General features: G+C 35.8%; 1 protein-coding gene across 2 annotated transcripts in view; it reads left to right on the plus strand.

Moving 5' to 3' along the window:
- Positions 1–3,693: 3,693 nt before the first annotated feature.
- Positions 3,694–24,584, plus strand: part of CREBRF (CREB3 regulatory factor) — a 48,536-nt gene continuing 27,645 nt past the window's right edge. Inside the window, exon 1 of one of the 2 annotated variants that reach the window (XM_012552536.3) lies at positions 3,694–3,828. The gene's annotated coding sequence lies outside the window, so the exon portion shown is untranslated. The remainder of the gene's footprint in view (positions 3,829–24,584) is intronic. The other variant, XM_003756831.4, reaches the window with a different exon arrangement.

Consider the following 24,584-nt stretch of genomic DNA (forward strand, 5'->3'; position numbering starts at 1 on the left):
AAGCTTTAAAAAGAAAAATTTTCCTGGAGATCTTTCATGCTAGAAAAAATTCATCTCACTTTGAAATTTATGAAAATTGAATTTCCCAGTCCAAAATGGTTTGAAAATCAAATTCTCAGTGTCTACAATTGCTGCTAAGAATCATATAAAGGTAATCTAGAACCTGTTCTAACAGATTATAAGGGGACTTTATGTGCAGGACCAGTGAGAGATGAGATTGGAAAGGTAAATAGGAACCCAGATTATGGAGAATTCACAGGAGAATGGCAAGAGTTTGAATTTCATCCTTGAGAAAAAGAAATGAGATTTTCTTTTTACTACTTTGTATGGGTCTTCCAAGTTCAAAAGAAGCCTTTGCCCCCAAATGATCAGAGCAGTAAAATCCTTTGATATCAGCTTGATGATATAATATACATACACAGTGGGTACCCAGTGCTTTATTGAATCACAACATGATGTATTATTTGGGATGTTTGAGGTATTTGGAATGGCAAGAGTTGTTTCTAGGTAATTCATGGCCATGCTATTTTGTTTCATGTTTTGTTTCATTGTGTCTTTGAATCACATCTTCATTTTTTCTAACAATTTCAACTAACCATAAAACTGTTTGGATATCTAGCAATCAATTAATGACACATATAGGTTGTGCTAGCCAAAATATTTATCATCTATCTGTCAACCTTGTGGTGAGGAGTGTCTGCACTTAGGTGAGCTGGCTATTAGACATCTGTCACTGAGATGGTACCAAAAGTCTTTCCAACTTGAAAGAACTTGCCAGGTTTTATATTCTGCCTTTTAGAGCCCAGAGCAACCTTCACACCAATATTTCCTGATGAAATTATATAGCTGGAGATCATATATCCCTATCACCTCAAAGGAATTAAAATTGCTGGTGACCCAAAAAGCACTGGAAACAAGCATATTACCAATCCATTCAATTCAGAATGCATTTAAGTGGTTGATATATGTTCTAGGCATTGTGCTAAACATCGAGGATGCAGACAAAAATGAAACATTTATCCCTGTGGAGAGTTTGGGGAAAATAACTTATATGCAAATGAATTCATACAAAACACATGCAAAATAGTGGATTTTTTTTTAATGTGGGGAAGAGAGCAGTAGCAATAGGAGTGATCAGGAAATGTCTCATGTTAGAAGTAGAATTTGAGGTAAACCTTAAAGTTATGTAGGCATTCTAAGAGGTGGAGATGACATGTAGGACAGCCTGTAGCAGAGTGTGGAGGCAAAAGATAGAATACTAAGTGTAGGATACACAAATAGAGAAGTAGAGGCTTAAAGAGGAACCAGCCAATCAGAGAAAAAGTCTGCAGGAATGAATGGTATTTCCAATGTGAAAAATCCAGTCTATAGACTAGAAATCTGGAAATTTGGAAGTGCAGCCTGGAGGGGACTGCAGATGACAAAAATTGGCAATTACAGATATGGAATGTGAGGGAGAGAGAAGAGTCAAGGATAACTACAAAGCTGTGAATTTGGTTGACTTAAGGATAGTGATTTCCCTAAACAGAAGTAAAGAATTTAGGCAAGAGGTGGGCTTCAGAAAAAAGATCATGAGTAATCATGACTTATCTGGGATAAGAAAAGTAGATGAATTGGTCATTTGTCAAAAGTCTACATACACATTATTCCTCATTATATGCTCTTCCATACAGAGACATTGGTCTCCTGGCTGTTTTGTGAACTAGACACTCCATCCCTCACCTTGGATTGTCTCTGCCTGTTTATATGAAGTACCTGACCATCCTCCTTATTTTGCTTTTTTGCTGATTGATGTTAAAATGGACAGAATGATGCTTGAGTGGAAGATATCATTAGAAGCTGGTAGTCTATTGAAATCTTGTACCCAAACTACGTCATATGCCAATGTAAAACATATCTTTGAAGCTCACTCCTAGCTTTAATCAAGCTATCCTATTGGGTCTCCAAAGAATCACTACTTGACCCCTCAGGAGATTTTTTTTTATTGTCACTTATGAATCTTCATCTAGTATGTTCCTCCAATATCAAATAACCAGTTACTATCTTCTTAATATCAGTTAACAAATTAACATTAATTAGTCTTTACAAAGAAATGTCTATGAGAAAGTTTAGCAAAAACTGAAGTACAATCTTGGTCTCAGGGGAAGAGTCTACTCAAAGTTAAAGTGGTTGTGGCAAAATATTCTTCCCTGTCCCTATCCCCAAGTCACACTGTATGTGACACAGCCAACAGATGGAAATTGTTGTCTCAACTGTTGTTAAATTAGGTTAAACAATTTGATTCTCAGAATTGGTTCCTCAATGAGTTCTGTTGTTGTAGCTATAGATAGACTGTAATTGATTCTGGAATCTGGTGGTTCTTTCAACCTTTGCAGGCTCACAAGTTTATAATAACCTGGTCCATATCCATTTCTAATACTTTAATGCATTTCTAAGAAAGAAGAAATAGAACAGATACAGAAGAATAGGGGGCATCAAGGTTTCACTTACAAATGGCTAGGGGGAGAAGGCAGATGAAAATATAGATGGCAGGCTTCTATCACAAACACTACTTTCCTCTCCTACCTCCTGCAAAGGGAAACCTAACAACAGGTCTTCTTCTCAATGACCAGAGGGGAGAGAATAAGTTCATTGGTTGTAGCCTTTGCACAAATGCTCAGTTCTGACTCAGTAGTCAATAACAATGCTTTCTGCCAATATGGGAAAACCCATAGACAACTGACGATACACGTCCAGGTTCTGAAACGAGGAGGAAATGTATCTTTTCATCTGGCACAGCCTATCTCAGGTTCAGCAAAATTTTATGTGTTTTTTCAAATGTTCCAATGCAATTCTTAACCTGAGGTGGAAGAATGGGGATTCTGTGAACTGGTTTTTTTTTTTTTTTTTTAAACATTTTTATATTATTTTCCTTTGGTTTTATGCATTTAAAAACATTATTCTGGTCCACATACGAAAAAAAAAAACTAAGAACTCCTGTTCTAATGACTGGGCAGGAAAGCAGTCTAATTGCCCGTTATATTGACAGGAGGGAATATGTCAGAGCATTAAGAGTTCATATAGCGATCTTTGGTTAGGAAGATCTTTTCCCTAGGATTAAATCAAAAGGAAATAATGAAACGGCATCAATTGATTATTTAAAATTATTTCCATTTTGCAGACGAAGAAACCGAAGATCAGAAGTTATGTGACTAGCTCGGGGTCACATAAGATGATAACTATAGGGGAGGGGCTGTTGAAACCAAGTCTATCTTGACTGCAGGGCCAGCTCTATCTGGCTATCACGATGTCATTTTTTTGACATCCTGGTAGAGATGATAAAGAGACAGAAAAGTAGAGGACGGATCAAGCAGACATTACTGAGCCTCCCTCACGTTAAGTTCTGTGTATGGGGTTGACTATCTCTAATGGCAACCTGTAGTAATAAAGAGTGAGCCAAGGCGTCCCAACTGACCCCGAGGACCTGATACAAAAGCACTACGCTCAGACTCTTGACACCTACACTAGGACTTTTGACACCTACAGCATCACTATTCTTCCTATCCCCTTCTCCCAGTCACCTCCAGGTCACATGACAAGGGTGCCCTTGCGGATTAGACTTCTGATTGGTCGCTATGGGACAGCCCTCGATTGGTCGGCTTCCGCTTTGCCCCCGCCCTCCTCCTCCTCGCCCCGACCCACGTGAGGGGGGAGAGTCACGCGATTTCCGGGAACCCGTCAGGAAGGACATAAACAAAACAAACCCGAAGCAGCATGGAGAGGGGCCGCGGCCCCCGCACCAGGACGGGCCCAAGCCCCTAAGCTCTCCTCTAAACACAGCACCAGCAGGTAAGAGTCCTCGCAGCCTAAGCCGGAAGGTGGAGGCGCGGGTAGGACAGCACTGAGAGCGAGTGGTGCGGCGACGGGGCCGGGGGGGGGGGGGGCTGGCCCCTGGCTGAGGTGGCACCCGGGGCCCTGCTCCTGCCCCTGGCCGGCAATAGGAGGGCAGAAGACTGGGGCCCCGGGAGAGGGACAAGAGGGTGCCGAGCGGGTGTGGGGGGAATAGGCTAAGCACGGGACGGGAGGAGGGGGCTCCATACTTGAGGCTGTCGCGGGAGGGGGGTGTGAGGGGGGCGGGGAGAGGAAGCGGGTCTGCCGAAGCTCGGGCCACACACCTGCCCCAAGCAGGTGACACGACTAAGCTCTGGCCGTGGCGTCTGAGCACTGGGGCGGGGGTGGTGGTGAAACGTGGGGAGCAGACCTGACCCTGCCACGCTGGGAGAAGGGGGTGCTTATCTGCTCGCTGCCTGTCACTATCATTCTGGGCATGGGTGTTCCAGGTAGGGGCTCTAGAGTCGACTTCGAGGGAAATGGTGGTGCTCTTTCCCTCTATCAGAAAATTTTTTTAAAGGTTTAGAGAGCGAGGACAGGTTGTTACATAAATCCTAGAGATGTTTAGAAAAGCAAAAACTCTCAGGCTGTGCAGAAATGCGGGGTTGTCAAGTTGTTACGAAGTCTCCCTGGCTTTTTCCGTCTGGGGGTGATGGGTAGGAGACAGAGTTGCAGGGTGGGGAGGTGTTGTCACTTCCCCTCTCCCCCCTCTTCTCAACCTGGAGAAACTGAGGAAGGGTTTTTGAAGGAGATTAGGTTCCTAAAATGGGGCGCTGGTCCCCATTTAGGATGTTTTCCGAATGGACCCCTTGCTGTAGGACGAGATGTGCCTGACAGGAGCAGGGAAAGGGTGGGAGGGGCAGCGAAGAAAAGGAAAGTAAAGGGGGACTAGGAAGAGGGTGGGGATAGGGAGGAGGAGCGTGGGGGGGAGGGGTCGAGGCGGGGCTGGGGCGGGAGCGGCGGGGGGAGGAGGAAAAAAGGGAAGAGAAAAAGAGGCGGAGGAGGAAAAGGAAGAGGAGGAAGAGGAGGAGAAGGAAGAGAGGGAAAGGGAGAGGGGTGGGGCAAAGGGGAAGGTCGGGTGGGGAAGGAGGGGCGGGTGAGAAGCAGAGGGTGGAGCAGGTGGGGGCGGGGCATGGGGGGCCGGGGCCGGGAGGCTACCCCGGAAGAGGGGGCGGAAAGGGGCGGGGCGGGCGAGGGAGTCTTGTGGGCACCAACTCCCCTTATGGGTTAGGAGAAAGTCTACGTCTGCTTTGTTTGGGGTTGATGAAATCCCCACTGGGGAGGAGTAAAGGAGAGGCGATGGCCTGCAAGGCCTTTCTACAGGGATTTGTTTATGTGTCGCCTCAAGGAAGCTTGAAATGCCCCTAAGGCGGGATCCTGATTCCTTAGTGGCAGGCACTGCTGTCCAATCACTGGTCAGGAGTGGGGTTGTATGGAATAGGCTCGACCAATGAACGTAGAGAAGGCGGTGCCGGCTCCAGTTGATTAGGCTGTGTCGAGGGTGGTTTGGGAGGGGCGGCCATGTTGGATTGGAGGGGAGATGTGTTAGTGGGTCATTGGGAGGAAGGGTGCATGGGCTAGGAAGGACTGGGGAGAAAGCATGAGTTAGGTAGCTGTGCTTAAATTGGGGTTTTCGGAAGCAGCTTAGATTCGCTTCGGAAAGTAACCCGGGGCTGCCGCTGACCTACTCCTTGGTGGCGGACTTAGCACTGAGGATGTTCAAGGGTTTTCTGGGGATGGTTTCTCTACAAGAAAGGGATTCCAGATTCTTGACTCTCCGCCCCTGGTTGCTCTCCTCTTCCTTCTCTTATCTCCCTGATTGCTAGACTCTGGAACCACTTTGCTTCAGTTTAAGAAGTCAGATCTTTCAGCCGACGAATACCGTATCGAAGCGACATTAATAAAAAGTGGGCTCAATTTCTCTGTTAGGCCTCTGGGCTAGGCAGTGAGGGGAGTGGGAAATCTGCTTTTCAGGGTTATGAAAGAAAACAGACCAGGAAGTATTCAAAAGTTGAGGCCTTGTTAATCAGACTCCTCTTCACTTTTTAATTGTCAAGGAATATTTTCTTTACAACACATAACGTACTTCAACTAAGTATAAAAACTGAGGAATAAGAAAATGAATTGGGTTTTAAGCTTTTAAAACAGCATTTCCCATGTGAATCTTTTCTGGAAGTGAGAAAATAGTAACACGTTTTTGCTTTTTCTTTTAGAATAGAAAATATTGTATGTGTTTTGTGTTAGTCTGGTTTTAACTGGAATCACTATTACACGTTCATTTTTGTTTAATATTATATTAATCTGAATTTGGTATTCTCTTCTCCCTCCCCCCCAACTTTTTAATGTTTTGGCAGATTTACTTCCTGGAAATTTTTAAACAAAAATTAGGTTAACATTCTTTGAACACACAGTTGCATAGAGTAGAATCTATTGGTGTTTCTTGGGATTGTGCTAACCAGGCAGAAACTAAATCCTGAATCAGAAAAATCCTCTGAGTATAATAAAGGAGATTATTAGTATTCTAGGTAATACAAAGTTTGCTATATTTATACACTGATTCTCATCCATTCTCGTTTTCCCATTGTATTTTCCTCCATTGATTAATTATAGAAATTTTCATTCTACTAAAGTTTTTTAGTTTTGTTAAAATTTTGAATCTGATAAGTTATACATTTTTTTAGGAATAAATATATAAAAATGCTCTATCACTAATAATCCTTAATTCTGTAAGTTTTAGGGTAACATTATTTAATAGATCAGAAACATTTGCAGTTGGTTAATGTTTTTAATCTAAACTATAGCCATTTATAATGCCATAGTTATTATATAAGTAGAAAATATAGTATCTTTGAAATTGTTTAAATTTAGAATAAACTGGTGTTTTACTTGTTATAGTCTGGGGATCAATGCTAGTCAGTGAAGTCAGTTAAAAATAATTTATACAAATAGAAGAATGAACACATAGTAAATGAAATTAGTTATAACTTCTCACTTTAAGTTTCATAAATAGAATAAATGTAAGAGAAGAACAATTGAGACTAGAGAAAAATATCTGAGGCTGGATTTGAACTCAGATCTTCCTAACTTTTAATAAAACCCAATGTTCTACTTACTGTGTTATCTACTTTTTTGGTTTTCTAAATAGCATGAAAGAGATTTGAAAACATTCATAGATTTTTGTCAATTTAGCTCTCATGTGCCTTACACATTACTTTTGCATTTTTGATATTATTGTACATTTTAAAACTGAGAAATAATAACTGACTTCCTTAATCCCTGATGAGTTTGCAACCTGCAACAAGTTTACTATGTGTATCACCAGCTTATTTTTTTTAAACGGAAATGTACTTTCAAAGCCACTGTAGCATATGTGAATATTGAATAGTATCATACGGCTCTAGGATGAAATTGATAACCTTAAGTATAATTTCTTGTATCTTTTGGAGGTTAACTAAGTTCACAACATAGTACAGTATATATTTACTCATGTATTGAGTATTTAAATAACAGGTTTTTACAGGATCAGAAAACTGAGTATATTGCATCTGTCTTTAAAACTTAGTTTTGGTGAGTCTAGATTACTTGGAAATTTGTTTATTGTAGCACTTGAAGGAAATATTGTATCTTTAGTCTCAAGCAAGACTATAACACCTGAAATGCTCTGAGTAGAACATATATACAAGGAACTCATCCATGTCTGTCCATAGGTCGAAGGTTGTATATAATATTTTTCATTGTTGCATTGCTGTTTCGTATACTATTCTAAGGCATTAGGAACCAATTTATTTCATTTAGTTGGACTATCTTTTGTTCTTTCCATTTTCCATTTTGGACCAGAAATATATAGTTCTTTTGTTGTAGGTATTTGAATAGTGACAGAATATTTAAGAGACTGTTTTTGCCTTAAACTTTTAAAGCAAAATAGCACATGACATGATATGTTTTGGTCTCATTTTACAGATTAGTTATTCCTTGAAAATTCTATGTAAACCAGATGTTTATATAACAAGTTATCTTTTCCTGGTCATCTCTATTAGTATTTTGTTGTCATAGAAAAAAAAAAAAACTACCTTGGTCTAAAGGCATAATAGATATCATACTTAAGAGTCCTAACATTAATTTCAAAGAGTAATTCTAATAACTACTTGAGGAAAAATTAGTAAAATGGACCTTCATTTTACATGATCTTTGTATACCTTTTAAAAAGCCTTGTATAATCAATGACTTGTTTACTCACTATAGAACTGGGAATTTAAACCCTCTCATATTGCTATGTATTTGCTTCTGGCATTTAGCAAAAATTAAGCTAGAACTAGAGCTGCTTGAAAGTACTTCCGTACTTTCTCTACCCCTCAGCTCCTCAGAGACTTTAAGTAGGTCTTGATTTACTACATATATAGTTTGATTCCTAGCTGACAGTATCTGAATATGTTAGTTAACAGCACTCTCATCAAGTTTTCTCCTCCGTAAAATAAGAATACTACCCTACATATCTCATTGGATTGTTTTGAGGAAAGTTTTATCAACAGTAAATACTCAACTGCTATAACGATAAAAGATTTATTTTTTCTTTAATTGTGGCAACCCTGGCCACATTTGCCAGAATAATTGGGAATAAAGAAATTCCAACTACGTGATGTCTCATTTAGAACATTTTGACTTGTTGATTGATCAATAGGAGTTTTCTATTCCATTGCAATTTCTGTTAATGTAGATTACTGAGCTGCAGAATTTTGCAGTGGAGTGATTCAAAATGTGAAGACTTGGATTCTGATCTTAGCACTGCTACTTACAAGTTACTTCACCTTTCTAGGATTTAGTTTCCTCATCTGTAAAATGAAGAGCTTTGATGAAATGGCCTTTATGATCTTTTCTATTTCTAAATATATGATAGCTACTTTTTTTCTAACGCCTCCCCTCTCTCCAGGACTACAATTCCTGACACATAGGAAGTACTTAATAAATACTTGACTGACTTCAACATGAAAAATAAACATTAAATGAACATTCTTAGTGAGGGGTTACCTATGTACACAATTATACATATTCATAAACCAAAATATTTTGATAGATTTACTTTGCTTTTATTTTCCATTTTGCTAATTTGGAGAATTAATATAGATAAATTGGAAAACTCCAAAGTTTAGGAGGGAAAACACATTAGCCTGATTGCATTGAGAAACAGTTGAGATCTGGAAGTCTTTGTTTCTAGTTTTAAATATGTTGTTACATTGCTCTGTAACCTTGAGCAGACATCAATTAAATGTCTGTTTATCATTTTCAGAAGAGTTGGTATCTTTCCTACCTACCCTAAAGAGAAAGTGTTAGATTATTTATTTTGAAGAATAAAAACTCCCTGAAGTCAAAGAGAATATTATTACTAAAGGCAATGAACTCTTCTAGGAAGGAAAGTAGATTTTTTTGGGTGGGGTGAGAGAGCTACTCAAACCTTTTTATAGAGAACATTCACTTGTCACCTTTAATTTTGCTTTATTCTATCCCCAACTTCAACTTTTTAGAGAAGTTTCTTGAGATATTTTTCTTATCTGAATTTTATGTAATTCTTATATTTATTTTTGGAATAACTAAACTATTAACAGTTGTTGATGACATCCTCTGAGCCCTGTATAAACAACAAAAATAAGTTTGTTTTTTTATCCTTTTGGATTTGCCTTTCACTTGTGGTATATATAATCACTAAATATTTGGCAAGAATAAATGGAGTTATGTTATACTGAGGGTATTCTTATCTCTCAGGATAGATCAACTAAGCTTGGGGGAATGCACAGCCACACACAGCCTTTTCCTGTAGATGTCTTATGTTAATTCAGAAATTCATGATACAGAATTGCCTGGACAACCACTAAGAATCAGATAAGGGTTTGTAGAATATATTGCTATTATAATTCCGTTCCCCTTTAGATGACTTGTCACCAATACAGGTCGCATTCCTTTTCAAGCCCTGTTCAAAATTTACCACCTTAATGAAACTTTTCCTGATTAACCCCAGTATCATATTGCTCCTCTGTTCTGTGTACTTTTGTTACATATTTGTCATTGCCTATGTATCCTTAGTTATCAAATATTCCTTTTCAGATGTTTGATCTTACTGATTTTGACAGATAACCAATTTCAGAGCCTTAGATTTTCTAGATTCCCTTATGATTCTTCTCAATGTTCTGATAACTTTCTCTACTCCCTTCTTTGATACAATTTTTTTTTTTAAATTTTATGAACTGGTTAGAGATTTTTTGGGATATCACCTCTATAACTACATTCTTTCAATGATGGAACTTTCCTTCCTTCTTTATGAGCATGTGTTACTTTAAAAAACAAATTTATAATAGATAAATTGAACATATAGTTCACTATTTACTTTAATAAATAATTCATTGTAACTTTCCTTTAGATAGCAAGCTGTTGAAGTCTTTAACATATTGTTTTATTTATCCCCTTTTTAAATCTTTGTTATTGCTAATTTCTTTCAGTTTTATCTGACGTTTTGTGATCCCATTTAAGGTTTTCTTGGCAAAGATGCTGGAATTGGTTAGTCATTTCCTTATCCAGGTCAGTTTACAGATAAGGAAACTGAGGCAAACAGCATTAATGACTTGTCCAGGATCATAGAGCTAATAAATATCTGAGGCCAGATTTGAACTCAGGAAGATGAGTCTTCCTGACTCCAGCTCTGGGACTGCAGCTCAGCTCTATCTACTATATATACCACCTGGCTGCTCCATTTTCTGTCAAGTTTTAATTTTTATGAAAACAGTTGTTTAAATCAACTTATTTCTCACAGACAGACCAACAGAGACAGCATGGGTTAGTGGATCTAAAACCTCACTGTTAAGAAAACTTGAATTAATCCTTATCTCCTAAGGTGGTGGCTATTTGACCTTGGGCTAGCTACAACTTCTAAGTGCCCTAGGACCAGCAGCTCCAGTCTAAGACTATAATTATCTCTATTGAGAGGGAATTTCCTCAAGGAGAGTGCTTCATGATAATCAAGTTACAGTCTTGGTCAAAAAAGGAGAGGAAACAGACTGAAATGATACTTCCTGAATTACAAAAAATGCCAAATTTAATGCCAACAGAAATGCCAACTGTGGCAAATTTAGAGATTCTTTTAAGATAACTTTTGACTTGTCTAATTCATCCACCCAATTAATCCTTTATTCTTATAAATCTTTTTTACAATATATTGTTATTTATATTCAAAAGATGCCACAGTGCATGGTGGTATATGACAATTTGGTATGGTAAAAATTTTTTTAAATCAAATATTCTTTTTTAATAAGTTATTATTGAAGTCTTCTGTTTTTTACGTATTATAGTTTCCTCCCCTATTCTTCCTTCTCCCCTTCCCAGACTTTCATCTCATATAGCAAAGAGAGAGGGAAAAAAATCAGCACAAACTGATGAATGCATTGAAAAAGTCCAAACATGTACTACTGGTACAATACCTGTGGAGCCTACAGGAAGGGATGGGCTTGGAGTGGCCTCTTACATCTTTTCATTCCAGACATATTTGATCTTTATAATTCTGTTACATTCACTTTTTTTTTTTTTAGTGTTTGTGGTTTTTTTCTTTGATTTACATTATAGTTATTATATATAGTATTTTGATTTTTTTTTTTTTGGAGGGGGAGAGGGGCTCTGTTTATTTCAGAATACGTAGATCTTGCCATGCATATCTGTTTTCTTCACCTACCTCATTTCTTACAATACTAATATTCTATTACATTCATGTATCACAATTTGCTTAGTCATTCCCCAATTGATTGACACCTACTTTGTTTCCAATTCTTTGCTATCACAAAAAGTGTTACTATAAATATTTTGGTGTATATAAGGACTTTCTTATTGATGACTTCTTTAAAGTATAAACAAAGGCAAGTCTGTTTCAAAGAGTTTGGATAACTTTTTATATAAAATGGACAGGCCTTTTTAACAGTATAATTATTTATACAATTGCAAATTACTTTCCAAAATGGTTATATTATTTCACAGAAGTATATCATTCCACAATTCCTTCATCATTGATTCGCGCCACTTTTTGTCATCTTTGTTAATTTTCAGGATTGTGAGGTGAAACCTCACATTCTTTTGACTTGCATTTCTTTTATTGTTAGTGATTTAGAAGATTACTTGATGTAATTGTGAATACTTTGCACTTATTTTAAAAAAAAAACTTTGTTAATATCCTTTGATCACGTTATCAGTAGGATAATGGCTGTTAGACATATGTATGTGCATATATATATATATATATATATCTCCTTATATATGTATGTGTATATAAATGTTTTTGTTATCTTGCATACTAAATTCTTAACAGAGAAATGTGATAAAATATTTTTTTCCCCATTTTACTGCTTTCCCTTTTATCTAGGGTTTTAATTTTCTCTGTGGAGAAGCATTTTAGTTCTGTATTATCTATTTTATTTTTTTTTAATTGCCTCTATCTCATTAGATTAAGAAAAAACCTCTTAGCTGATAGAAGCATGTGATCTGCTTCTCTTCTACATTTTTGATAGTATCTTTAAAATTCATTTAGAATATGTTAAGAGAGTGTGATATAAGATATTGTTGTTCAGTTGTGTCCAACTTTTCATGATTCTTTTTGGGATTTTCTTGGCAAAGATACTGGAGTGTTTTGCTATTTTCTTCTCCAGTTCTTTTTTACAGCTGAAGACACAAACAGGGCTCAGTGACTTGGAGATCGTCTGAGGACGAATTTGAACTCAGATCTTCCTGATTCCAGGTCTGGCACTCTATCCTCTGTGCCATCTAGTTACCCAGTTACCCAGAAAGGTATTGATCAAGCCTGCTTTCACTTAGATTGCTTTCCAGTTTTCCCAGTGATTTTTATTAAATAAGTTCTTTTTTTCCTAGATAATTTACGTTTTCCATTTCTCAAACACTAGTTATTCTCCCTTGTCTAGTCTGCTCCATTGATCTGTCTCTTTATTATTATTTTTTAAAATCAGAATCAGATGGTTTTGATGACTCCTCATTTGTAATAAAGTTTGAGATTTGGAAGCCCTATTCCCCCTTCATCTCAATCTCTTTTCATCATTTCCCCTGATATTCTAAATAATTTAATTAGTATAACATTAAAAGTATAAATTAATTTTGGTAGCACTGTCATTTTTATTAACCCACCTCAGTTATGAACAGATCTTTATTTCTTGAAGGAGCACTTTATAATTGAATATATATATATATGTAATATATATATATATATATATATATATATATATATATATATATATATATATATATATATATATATATATATATATAAATAAATAAGTCTTTTGTAGCTTTGGTAGATTGATCCTTAAATATTTTATATTTATTGGAATGGGACTGGGGTTTCCTTTTCTATTGTTGCCTCTTAGATTTTTTTATGATGTTGCATAAATGCAGTTGATTTTTGAGAGTTTATTTTATATCCTGCAAGTTTGCTGAAACTCAATTATTATCTTTACTGATTTCCTAAGATTTTCCAAGTATACTACAGAATAGGCTACTTATTTGCTTTAAAAAAGCATATACCTTAAATTTATTTTGATGTATTCTTAAGATAGGATACTTTAAAAAACAGCACCATTATAACTTTTTCTGCTGTTTTTGTTTGCAATACCTACCATATCCATACTCACACCCACATCCATACCCACACTCACATCCATAACTATACCCACACATATAAATTCTACATTTTTGTATTCTGGCCTTAAAAAAGGACTTATCTGTATATTGGAATAGGAATATACTCATGTAGTGTGATTTTAGGTGACTCCAGGGAGCAAGGTGGTGAAGTAGATAGAGTACCAGACCAGGGTAGAGTCAGTAAGATTTAGCTTTATAAATTCAAATCTGACCTCGGGCACTTACAAGCCATGTGACCTTGGGCAAATCACTTAACTCTGATTTTCTCCATTTCTTCTTCTGTAAAATGAGGTAGAGAAGGAAATAGTGAATAATTCCAGGGTATTTGTGAAGAAAGCCCCAAATGGGATCAGGAATATGGGACATGACTGATAAGACTGTACAACAAAAGGCCCATAGAAAACGTTTATTTTACCCTGGCCTTCCCTGCCCTCTGTCCTGCCATGATTTCCTGAAATTCTAACATTATTGGTTCATTGGTACATTCCTTTTAATTAAGCATTACTTTTAACTTTTTAAAAATTTGTTTTATTTATTTATTTTTTTTTTGGTTGAGGCAATTGGGGCTAAGTAACAGCAAGGAAGTGTTAAGTGTCTTGAGATCAGATTTGAACTCAGGTTCTCCTGACTTCAGCGCTGATGCTCTGTCCACTGCACCACCTGGCTGCCCCACTTTTGTCTATCTAAAAATGCAACTACTTCTATGAATTTATTAGATTTTTTCACCTAAGATGAAGATATATAGTAGCTTTGAGAGAACTCTAGATGCCTGTTTTGGGGATATTGCAATCTTTTTCTCAACGGAGCATATTCTCTGATTGAATCACTGCACTGATTGATAGCTCTTGATAATATTGAAGTTATGTCACAGTTCAATATCCTTCTGTTTACTTTTTTCCTTTATACTTATAATAGCACTATAAATTCTATTTACAATTGTTAAAGGATGGCCACATCTTTGCTTTTATAAGTCATTTGCAGTTCTTTGTTAGAGTTGTGACTTTAGTCATTTTGGTTAGCCTTTTTTATGCTGGTATGACAAAGAAAATGAACTGAAATAATTATCATCATTAGTACAAATGTGGAAGAGCCCTCTATTTAACAGGCCAGGGAGATTATATTAAGTGACCTTTTGCCAGGGTTGGTCTTGAAATAGTTCACTATATTTCCTAGTTTTTTTTTATAGCTCTTAGAGCTTTCTAGAAAAACCAGTATTCCTGATTAGACTACACATCTTCAGAGTAGTTGTCCCAGAGAACATTTTTCCTATCAAAAAGAATCAGTAGGATATTGTTAATGCATATCAGTTATAGTTAGTATATGACCAGAAGCACCTGTTTTTTTTTTTTTTTTCTCTCCAAACCAGGTTGACTGCTAAACTTAAAGCATATCTACATTTTCTAATTAAAACTAAGAATTGTTAATAAGGGCTTTATAGGGGCTTTGGGAGATCTTCTAGAAGTCAGTCTTTTATCTTCAGCTCTTTCATCTGTAGAATGAAGTATTTGGCTCTTTTTTTTTTTTTTTTTTTAAATAGTATTTTGTTTTTCCAAATACATGCAAAGGTTGTTTCCAACATTGACCTTTACAAAACCTTGTGTTCCAAAGTTTTCTCTTTCTCCTCTGCTCTTCCCCTTCTCCAAGACAGTAAGCAATGCGATATAGGTTAAACATGTGCAGTTCTTCTAAACATATTTCCATATTCATCATGCTGCACAAGAAAAATCAGATCAAAAGGGGGGAAACAAAAGGTAAAAAACAAGTAAACAACAAAAATAGCTGAAAATACTATGTTTCGATCTTCATTCAGTCTCCATAGTTCTCTGAATACTGATGACATTTTTCATCACAGATCCATTGGAATTGCCTTGAATCACCTCATATTGAAAAGAGCCAAAGCCATTACAGTTGATCATTATATAATCTTGTTGTTACTATATATAATGTCCTCTTGGTTCTACTCATTCCTCTCAGCATCAGTTCAGTAAGTCTTTCCAGGCTTTTCTGAAATCATCCTGTTCATCATTACTTATAGAACAATAATATTCTATCAAATTCATTTACCATAAATTATTCAGGTATTCCCCAACTGCTGGATATTCACTCAGTGTCCAGTTCCTTGCCACTACAAAAAGGACTGCTACAAATATTTTTTGCACAAGTGGATTCTTTTTCTTCTTTTAATATTTCTTTGGGATGCAGATCCAGTACAGACACTGCTGGATCAAAGAATATGCAAAATTTTATAACCCTTTAGGCATAGTTCCAAATTGCTCTCCAGAATGGTTGACTCATTTCACAACTATATCAAAAAATGCATTAATGAACCCTCCAATATTTATCATGATCTTTTCCTGTCATTTTAACCAATCTGAGAGATGTGAAGTGGTATCTCAGATTTGTCTTAATTTGCATTTTTCTAATCAAAAGTGATTTTTTTAAAAAGAATTTTTCTATATGACTAGAAATGACTTTAATTTCTTCATCTAAAAAATTGTTCATATCTTTCGACCATTTATTAATTGGGGAATGGCTTGTATTCTTATAAATTTGAGTCAAACTTTATATATTTTAGAAATGAGGCCTTTATCAGAAACACTGACTATAAAAATTCCCCCCCCCCATCTCCCCAGCTTTCTGCTTCCTTTCTAATCTTGGCTACATTGATTTTTTAATGCAAAAACTTTTTAGATGTAATCAAAATTATCCCTTTTGCATTTCATAATGTTTTCCAGTTCTTTGATCATAAATTTTTTCTTCACATTTCTGAGAGGTAGACTAAAAGGATTTGACTTCTACAATGCCTTCCAAATCTAAGTGTGGTTCTTCAAATACTATAGGGTCAGTGTTAAATAAATATCTGTTGAAGAATATTGAAGGAGAGTTCTGGAATGTACTCAGGTGATTCCTGAAAAAATGACAACTATGTGGAAAAAGAATAATGAGTTGAAGAAATGTGACAGAAAACCTCAGCTCATCCAGAGACCCTTGAAGATATTTCTGTAGTACTGCCTTTTGAGTTTGAGTGCTGGTCTAACAATAAAATAAAGTTTCATTGTGTCTTGTGCCATTATAAAAAATGTTGACAGGTAAAGGTGCTCCCTCTATTCCAAAATGATATTTTGCTTTGAATTTTTTTTTGTCTAATGTTTTTATATTTTATAACAAAATATGTCTTCTTTTCCTCCTCTTCCTTTCCCTCTCCCTGTCTCTCTCCTTCTCTCTCCTTTCTTCACTCCCTTCTTCCCTCCTTCACTCTCTCCCTTCTTTCCTTATTCCCCTCATCTGAATTTCAGTAAGTCATGTTTCCATTTGATTTTTGTCTCCAAGGTGATGCTGATTGTAACTCTTGCTAAAGTCTGAGATCAATAATACTTTGACTTTGTGTTCTTGCAAGATCATACTTTTAAATTTATCAAGACTTCTATATCTATGTCTGTGCAAAGAATACATTTTCTCACTATTTTTATTCAAGAAGGTATTGGCATTCAATTTTGGGGAGTACATTTCTATAAAGAAATCAGATCCTTAGGTAGAGTTTTGATCTAATCAGTGTTCTTCCAGGTGACACCCCCTTTATATTTTATTACCCTGTGTGAAGTTACATATTCTCATTCAGTTAACAAGCATTTATGAAGTGCCCATTCTGTGCCAATTCATTCCATGTCTTAAAAAAGGGCTTCTTTAAACTTTTTCCACTCTTGACTCATTTTTACCTGAGAAATTTTTACTCAACCCTTTGTGTGTGTGTGTGTGTGTGTATGTATATATATATATATATAACACACAATACAATACAAATCAAATATTTATTGATAATAAATTATAAAGAAATTGATTTTGAAACAATATCTTTGATATACATATAATTTTACTAAAGATGAAAGTAAATTTGTATATTAATGATATAGATATGTTTGTTAATTTTTACATAAAGAATTAAATCTTGGTGGAATATTTGATAGCTTTTACTGTTGCCAAATTTTTTCACAACCCCCAAATTCAGTGACAGGACCCCTCATGGGGTTGAGACCCACAAATTAAGAAGCTTTGCCCTACCATACCTAATGCTATCCTGCTTTTCCAGACTCTTTTTCTTCTCACCTTTTCCCTGTTGAATTCCTGTCATATCTCATTTCTTTGCCATCATATATGACCAGAGAGGTATGTATTTGTGAGATTGTTGCCTGAGGTTAGAAATGCAGTACAGAATCCAAAAATATTTTCTGTGTAAAACTATAATGGTACCATTCACACATAGACTACCAACTTAGCTTGTAGATAAGAATTGCATGAGAGTTGATTTTGTGTTTGACTCTCTTTTGATAAACAGCTGTGAAAGGTAGATGCTATTATCTCCTTTATACTGGTGAAGAAACTTTTGAGGCTCTTAGATATTAAGTGGTACAAAAAGAAAAAAAAAACAGTTGATGATTGTCCCTTTTCACACAGCTTTTTGTTGTCTGAGACAATAGTTGAATCAAGGTTTACCAACTTCAAATTCAGCATTTTTTCACAGTATCATGTAGCCTCATTAGAGGCATATGAAACAAAATTGCTATATGAGATCTGAGGAAGAAAATGAGATTCAGAAAGGCTTAGTGAAAAGGTATTGTTTGATTTGGATTTTAAAAGATGGTAAGAATTCAACAAAAAAAGATGAGGGTATGGTATGAAGGAAAGCATAGAGATGGGAATGTGTGTTTTGGGGGGAGATGAGAGGACAGGGATGGGAATATAAAATTAATGGAGAACAGTAACCTAGAAAGGCAGGATAGTATCAGACTTTGTAGAACACTGAATAGAACTTGAATTTGACTTGATAGGCAGTAGGAAGCTAAACAGATGATCTTATCCGATCTCTGACATAAAAAGTAGATTGGGGTCTGGATTTCTTGGATGATACACTGGGGAGGGAGCTCTGTGCAGGACTCTGATATGAATATAATTATTTTACCTTCATCTCTTTCTTAGGAACTAATTTGCTGATGAGGAAATGATACCCAGGGCCCTAAACTGATTTGTTCATTGTCACACAGGTTCCTTAGATTGTATATGAAATTGTTAAAACCAAATATACAATAAATAAAAGGAAATAACAGTTAAACATATGAAAGCTATATAATGATCAAGCCTGATCTGGAGAAGAGTTGAGAAAATATATCTCCTTTTTTCATTGCAGAGGCAGGGACTCAGTATACTGCTTGGTTTTGTAGAACTGTGTGGTTTAAAAAAAAATGGTATTTGTTACAAAGGGAAGGGTCACTAGAAAGCAAATAGCTTTATTAATATTATGAGGTAAATACTATTATTATTGCCATTGTATAGGTGAAAAAATGAGGCAAACAGCTTCACTTTTTCTCATTCTGCTATTTTCTAAAATTCAAACTAGATCTAAAATGTTTCAAAGTGGGGAAAAAAACTAACATATTAACCCAAGAGAATCCAGTTGTTTTTCTATTTCTAATTGAAATCTATTCCTCAAAACATCTTTTAAAAGTTCAAAATCAAGCAAAGATGATTTTTTGAACACTTAAAGTAATAAACTGGATGTAATATTTGAATTATATTTTTTGAAGTATATTGGCCCACTTACAGTCAGGGGCCATTTTCTCTGAATCCAGCAGATCTCCCATTCTTCTCAGTCCATTTTATTCTAGAGGAAGACTCTACTTTCATATCTGTTGTTGACCCCATCACAAAAATAGTCATAGTCAAAAGGCTCTCATCATACAACTTGTAGTCTTGCCTTTATCTTTCCCTCCTTTCTGAAATTCCCCCCTCTCCACTACTAACAGCAATATTATTTCAGTAAGATAGAAAATCAAGCACTTTCCCCCATTTTTTGATATCTCATGTTAAGCAGAATCACTGATTACATGGAAATTCCATTACTTGATTAACATTTGACTCTTTATTTAAAGAAAAAGAAAAAATTCCTAGCCTGCAGACAGTCTTGGTTTGTAGTTTTAGTTCTGATTTACTTGGAATTTCTTATATAGTATTTATTTTCAATTTTAAAAAATGAGCTTGAGGTTCCCATGATTGATAAGGAACTTTTATAGTCAACTCTCCTTTCCTTCCCCTTTGGAAGCATTGGTTTCCTCAGCTTTCCTAAGAAACTGGATCTCCATGGAGAAGTGGAGAACTGGACTTGAGCGACTTCACCATTTAGTGCTCCAAGAGTCTCAGAAGGATGAGAATAGAAAGGGTGAAGGTGGAAAAAGTGTATGTGGGAGGGTCTTCAGAGAGTATACTTAGAACCCTTTGACAGAATGAATCTGGAGAATAAACTCAGAGGAATATCTCAATGTATACAGATTTTGAATAACCTCTTTAAGTCCTGAAGAGAAGATCCTTGGCACAGTTTCAATGGTAAATGTTTCTACATCATTGGTAAGTAAGTTCAGGAATGAGGTGGCAACTATTTAAATGCGGAGTTAGGAGTTTTCCTCCCTTGAAGCTTTACATATATTCCTGTTCTAAAGGAAAAAGAAAAAGCAATAGAAACTTCAGCCTGAATTTATAAGACTAAATCAAGGCAGAGAGTACTTATCCTTCTTCCACTTTTTTTCAAAAAGAGTGTCATCTACTCATTTGAAAATTGGGAGTCACTTGAGCGTTTCCCCAGTTTTGCTAGGGGGAAGTACCTATGGTAATAAATGAACAAGTTTTCAATATGGAAAACTGGGTTTGCTTTTTAACATTGCCATATAATTGTAAGATATTTAACTCCTCAGCTTCTATTTCCCTATTTGTTAGGGGATGATGGGAATGATAATAAATATTATTAGGCACTTACTATAGACAACATACTGTTTTAAGCGCCAGGAATAAAAAGAAAGGCAAAAATATTCTCTGCTTTAAAGATTTGTAATGAAAAAAAGATCTATGGGTAAGGTATAGTGATAGTTATTTTAATCAAGAATATTGGAGTATAGTGGGATAGAGTAGCTAGGCCCTAAAGTTAGAGTTGGAAATTTGTTCCAGTCATGTCTGACTTTTTGTGACCCCATTTGGAATTTTTCTTGGCAAAAATCCCATTTCCTTGTCTAGCTGAGGCAAACAGCATTAAATGACTTGCCCAGGATCACATAGATACTAAGTGTTTGAGGCTGTATTTGAACTCATGTTTTTCTGATGGCAAGCCCAGCACTCTATCCCTGTGCACCAGGCTGCCCTAGAAATAGGAAAGCCTCAGGTTTGAATCCAGCCTCAGACACTAACTCCAAATCCTAGGTAAGTCATTTAACTGCTTTTTACTTCATTTCTTCAACTTTAAAATTGTGATAATAGCATCTGCCTGACATTAAATAAAATTAATTAAATAAAATAAATTTGAAAAGCATTTACCACAGTGCCTGACACATAGTAGGTGCTCTGTAAATACTAGTTATTACTATTATTCATCACTCTGGCCCTCAGTTTCCTTATCTATAAAATGTGAGGATTAGAGGTCCCTTCAAGTTCTAATCCTGTGAACCTCTGACTGTATTTTTAATAAAAGGAATTTCACTACATTTACTCTTGATTATTAATAATGTCCTCTATCAGTGCTCTGTAAAAAAAAAAAAAATGACCTTCAAAGTTCCTGAATGGTATTTTGGAATATCAATTCCCATTAGTGTTTCAAAGTTGGGTGGGGGACTTAGCTGCTTTTTTAAAAAAATTGCTCATCCATGACCTGTGAAGATAAATGTAAATAAATAGCTTTCCTTTTTGAACTCCAAGAAGCCGGCAGAAATTCCTAGATTCAGTGGGGCATGCGCATTAACAACTGTTGAAAGGACCTTAAAATTTATGAGCAGTGAAAGCGTAGGTGTTGCACAGATTGCATAGATGTAGAGTTGTACTTTTGGTGCTAGATCCAAATTTACAATTTGGTTCATTTTCATGAAGTTATTGCTTTGCTAACAAACCAGAATTGGGAAACAGCACAGTGTGATGAATGTGTAGTAGAAAATTTGAGTATGAGTCTTGGTTCAGCCACTTATTGCTCTTCTGTGTGGTCTTAGGTAAGTCACTTTAATCTCTCTGAGTCTTAGTTTCCTTCCAGCACTTTATCACATGGGCAATTGTTTTTACCTTTCCAATGCTAGAAACACATCTCTTTGAAGGATATCCTTTTGAGTTTAGGAGATGTTTATGTAGCCTCTGCTTTAGCAAGCCCATACAAAACAGGTAGAGAGAACTAATTACCTCTGCAGCAATATCTGGAAAAATTACAAAGAATTGGAAAGAGTAAAAGTGAGGAAATTAATATATTAGGCTATTATTGCTAGATGAACTTAAGTAATTAGTTATAATATGCTTTTTTATTAAAGAAGTCATTATATATGTTGTTTTTTAGTAGAAGCCACCAAAGCATCCTTAAAGAGCAGCTTTTTTTGTTATGGCCTCTTTGTCATTGTGACCTTGAATATCAGCACAGAATACTTTGCCCACAGATATTTTTCACTTAAATATATTAATATTAATTCCATGTGTAATTTTCCTTTTCAATTCAGTGAAACAAATTGTGAAGAAGCACCTAGTATATGCAAGGTACCATGCTAGCTCCTGGAATATACAAAGACAAAAATGGAACAGTCTCTGCCCTCAGAAAGCTTATAAACCTGCAAATATGATATTCTTCTCTCTGTTGAATTGTCACATTAAAAGCTATGTATCTTTTCTGACAGTGATCAATTTTGTAACCAAACAAAAGGAATTTTCATTAGACATCTCTGAAAAATGAATGCGAGTTATAAGAAATGCATGGAGATTGTAGTGAACTTAGTTGGGGAGAACAGGGAAAAGCCAACACCATTCTGTTGGGGTCAAATGGGGAAGCTACCATGTTAAATCTAAAAACTGTTTTTATTCCCATTTTACCTCATCAAAAGAAGCAGAAACCTAGGAATCCAAGAGGAGCAGCTTTATTTTTCAACATTTGATTGAGGGAGAGGTGTATGTCACACCAACTTCTAACAGAGAGCCCTTATTTTAGAACTATTGTGAAATATTTTGAAAAGATCTTTAAGTTTGGATGGTTTGTCTTAAGGGGAGAAATTGAAAGGGCACTGATAGCTTTTCTCTGAGTAAGAAGAGCTGTGACAGGATGGGGTACAAAGATAGGAGTAGCTCCTTTTGGGGGGCAGCAAGTGACTTGGTTCCAGCTGTTTCATGGTATTTCTTAAGTGTTGATTTATTGGGAATCAGTCATGGCTAAAAGAACTTGAGTTCCAACTAGCCTACATGTGGGAAAAAAGGCCTAGTCCATGCCCCGAAAAGAAGGGACTGAACAGCTGTCTAGCTGTTAAAGCTGTTTAAAGAGGGACCAGTAAGTCTAGAAGTGGGCAGTTTCAACCTGTCTACCCAACATTCTCCCCTGCTGCAGGTTAAGGAAGCCCCACACCTGTAGTCCCACCAGAGGAAGCTTCTGAGCTACCTTTCTTAGAGTAGATGAACTTGGGACCAGAGTGTATTTGGGAGGGATTTTATAAAGGGTCCTTCCTTCTCATTCTTCAGCTTATCCTCAATCATGAAACTGGGATCACTGTTCTGGAAGGGCTTTGTGAACCTTGCCCATATTTCAGATTACCAAACTTTCAACAGCCTGAATAAGAGGACTCTGGATTCAAAATCCTAAAACCTGGGTGGTCCCTGTTCTTACATTAATTCAAGGCCTCAATTTCCTACATTATAAAGTGAAGGAGATGACACAGGATAACTCTCAGGTCCCTTCTGGTTCTAACAGTCTGTAAGTCTTTGAGAATTGGGCTCAATTTGACTCTACCTTAGTATATAGCCTCAGTTTCATTGTAAATGGAATAGGCCTTCTTATGTGATTTCTGGCAAAAGATTCCTTTTCTTTGGTGCCTCAGTTTCTTGTAAAATGAAAATATTGTAGTAAATGAGTGAGAAGCAGTATAGAAACTGAGAGAGGTCCTGGAAGATAAAGAGCTTTCCCTGGCAGCAATAGTAACAGCAGCTACCTTGTAAAATATCTTGGATATATTGTATCCAAGTACCTTTTGGACTTGGTCATTATAGTTACTCAATTTTGTTTCCTTCTAGTGTTACATCATTGTTATTCATTAATTCATACAAATCTACCTGTGTTTCTCTAATTTCTCTAAATTTTTTGTTACAACAACAAAATGCTGCTTTGAATATCATGGCATTGTGGCATATTTTTCTGCCTTTGACATCATTATAGATCTCTAATTGTTGCATTGAAGAGTCAGAGGATATAAACAGTATAGTTACTTCTGTATAATTCCATATTATTTTCTAGAAAATTGAACTCCCATCAAAAGTATGTTAATATCTGTCTTCTTACAGTTTCCAATACTCATTATATCTTATTTTCATCTTTGCCAATTTGATGGGTATAAGGTAAAATTTCATCATTATTTTAATTTGGATCTGTCTGATTGTGAGGTGGAAATTTTTTTCATATGTTCATTTTTATACTTTGCAGTTTTTTTTTTAAAAACTTCATACCCTTTTACCATTTTTTAGGGGGTAGTAGATCTTGGTCTTATTTGTGTTATTTATATATATATATATATATATATATATATATATATCTATATATATCTTAGATATTTGATTTTTAGTTGTGATATTTGATACAGAGATTTCCCCCTACTTAGTGTTTTCTTTTATACAGTGAATGTTTTTTTCATATGAAAACTTTTAAATTTTATGTAGCTAAAGTCTGATTTTAACTTTTTTGATCATCTCCATCCCTTGTTTGGTTAAGAATTCTCCCACAACCACAGATGTAAATGATATTTCCTTTTGGTATCTTCTTTTTTAAAAAGGAAATTACTTTTTATACTTATATATTCATTTAGAAATTATTGGGGTATATGGTATGAGATACTGGTTTAAATCAAATATTTTGTTAAATTGCTTTCCAGTTTTCTTAGCATTTCTTTTAAAATAGAAAGTCCTTACCATAGTAGATTATATTCTTGGGGTTATCAAACACTGCTACTGTTTTAATTTGTTTCTGCTTTTTTGCTTCTGTTAATGTGATTTTGATT

This window comes from Sarcophilus harrisii, chromosome 2 (assembly GCF_902635505.1).
Source record: "Sarcophilus harrisii chromosome 2, mSarHar1.11, whole genome shotgun sequence".
NCBI lineage: Eukaryota > Metazoa > Chordata > Mammalia > Dasyuromorphia > Dasyuridae > Sarcophilus > Sarcophilus harrisii.